The sequence below is a fragment of the Cupressus sempervirens genome, chromosome 8, assembly GCF_028749045.1.
Source record: "Cupressus sempervirens isolate cs-2001-9-10 chromosome 8, ASM2874904v1, whole genome shotgun sequence".
Classification (NCBI taxonomy): Eukaryota; Viridiplantae; Streptophyta; class Pinopsida; order Cupressales; family Cupressaceae; genus Cupressus; species Cupressus sempervirens.
The window spans coordinates 653,333,501-653,336,574 of NC_143125.1; positions in this window are offsets into that span (position 1 = coordinate 653,333,501).

Genomic DNA, 3,074 nt, shown 5'->3' on the forward strand with positions numbered 1-3,074 from the left:
TAAGGTCAAAATCTTGTTTAATTGAGATTTTATATCTATACAGTGTACCGATTGCATAATAAGGTACATTACTAGTTAAATATAAGAACATCTCACATACAAAATATGGCAGTAAAAAAATATAAAGCAATACCACCACCCAAGATAAATAAATAATTATACATACATACATACATGCATGCATGCATATGTATGTACGTATGTATGTGTGTGTGTGTGTGTGTGTGTGTGTGTGTGTGTGTGTGTGTGTGTGTGTGTGTGTGTGTGTGTGTGTGTGTGTGTGTGTGTGTGTGTGTGTGTGTGTGATTTGGTAGAGAGTTCTAGCTCATGAAACATAGGTTAATGAATTTAACTCAAAAACTATATAGTTAAATCGTGGTAGCAATATCAAAAAACTTGTATTATCAAATATTAACAATAAATTATTTAAAATGTTAATTTTTTATATATAATAAGTTAGACATTGAGAAAAAATGCTAGATATAATATTGTACATGCAAATTGGACTTAGAAATAGATAGATTTTGTAAAACATAAAATTACATGTTAGTAAAAGTCATTTTATTTTATTTTATTAAAAGTTATTATGTTGAGAAAAGTAGGGTAAATCATGGAGGAAACATTATGCTAGCATTCATATTTCAAGTGAAATTGTAGGTGTGTGGGAAAATGAAGGATGTTGGTCAAAATTGTGTGACTTAAATATTTCACAATATGCATAGTAGGGACATAAGTGGAAAATATTGAATCATTTTTACCGATGCGTATTATTTTCTATAGATCCGACATAAGCTTTGAAAGCATTTATGTGTTGTTACCCTACAAAGGGTGAACCAAATATCAAGAGCCCATGCTTAGGGGAACCTAATTAAGATGTAAATATTTTCAACTGCATATGAATGATTTTAAAGGTTGTAATATTATAAAAATGATCAATCTAATGTTTTAGATGCATTTTACAATGTAATTAGTAGTGGAAGAATAAAGGATTTGTGTTTGTGTTTATTTTTTGTTTGTTTAAATCTCTATTTTGGGTGTTCTAATTTCCCTATTTTCCAAATTAACAATTTGCTCCCATCACCCCGAAAATGAATTGGAGGTTTGATAAGGAGTTGTGAAGAATAAAGGAGAAACTCTAATTTTTTTGCTAGAACACAAGGAGAAGGAAAACTTTTACATGTTTTTAATTCCTTGAGTTGTGTTATTTAATGTTATTCCAAAAATATTTTTTTGTTTGATATTGCAAACCCCACGGGTCGATGCTTGAATGTGTTTTTACAAACTATTGAAGGCATACAAGATCTTAAATAAAAGGCCATTCTCAGAGCCATAATAGTAGGTAAGTTACCTTTATGAATAAAAAACCTCTCTTACTACAAGCTCAAAACTTATGTATATGCCTTGTCAAGAATAAAGGGCACCATTTTTTACCATCTAGACTATGCTCAATGTTAAGATGAAATAAGTGAAGACCTACCCTAATGGGAAGTAAGTCAAAATTGTCAATTAATATTTTTTGAATTACATTTGATACAAGAAGGGATAGAAATATAAAGTTACGTGTTCCTCTCCACGTTCATCCATCTCCCTCTCATCTTTACACATCTCTATACCCCTATATAGAGAGACATCAAACATAAATATGTAGATATATACAAATAGATGTGAATATGGGGAGAGATAAAGAGTGGGAGAGAAAAATAGAGGAGATAGATGAACGGAGGGAGGAAGGAAGAGATAGGCAAGGAGACTTATGGGCAAGAGAGTGAGGGAGAAAGATACATGGTCTTCTCAATGGGGGATATATATATATATATATATATATAGGGATAGAGAGAGATGTAGAGATAATAAACTATAGATAGAGATGAAGGTAGACATGGCAGAAGAAACATAGAGATGCAAAGATTTAAAGGTATAGGAAAGCAGCAATGGAGAGAGATGGATGGGTAGAGAGAGAAACATTTGACTAGATGTGGAGGGGGAGGAGACATATATAGATATAGATGAATATAGAGTGAGAAGATGAAAGTAAAATGGTAGATAGAGAGAGATAGATTGATAGGTAAAAGTAGAAATAGATCTAGGGAGATACATAAGGAGACATAGTGTAAGAGGGAAATATATATAGCTGGTAAAATAGATTGATAGAAAGATAAGGAGATATAGCAAGGATGAGAGGGAGAGATGAACAAAAAGACAAATACTTATTTAACTTTCCTTACAACTACGGTGTATCCATTGCACACTAAGATGCGATTGCTAGTGTGTGTATGTATATATATATATATATATATATAAGATTTGGCGGAGAGTTCTAGATGATCGGCAATTCTAGATTGTTGGTAGGAAGTCTTTGAATTAAAAGTCCTTACCAGACGAAGGTTGGATTGCGTAGGATGAACATGTTCAGCTGCGTATGATGAATTCCTTGCAACTTTACACGTCACTAATTAGGTCAGACTTCACCATGATTGCGCACCCAAACATTGCTCATGCAAAACTGAGGAACTATACTTATAGTGGCTAAATGTAAGTTTTGCAACGTGTGCAGGTTTGTGCTGGAGAGACGAAGGCGTTCATGCAATGAGATCGGTGATGAAATCCGCAGGAGGATTTTCAACAGTGAATGATGCATGTCTCATTCAGCGGTTGTGGAATTACCATGTTCGTTCGGCAATCATTGCATTTTTCAAGGAACTGGTATCACATGATTCCAACCTGAGTTCAGTAACTAGTGAAGGGTCATCGATCTTCTAAAACCCGTGATCAGTTGTGGTATGTAGAGAATTTGTCAAGCGTGCAGAGTAACGTGAGATTGCCCTTGTGATGAAAACCGTATACATGCTCTGCCTCTTTCATAAGATACGAAAAAAGAGGGTGATTTAAGTACAAAACAGGTATTATAAATCTGGTGAGCCCACACGAACTGCCGCAAAATATCTGGGCAACCCATTTCCTATTATACTCCCTAAACAATCATAAATCCTGCAACTCATTATCTAGAATGTGATTGTGGGTATTCATTGACGTGCTGCTGTACAGATTCACCGAGAAAAGTGGGATGAGAAAAT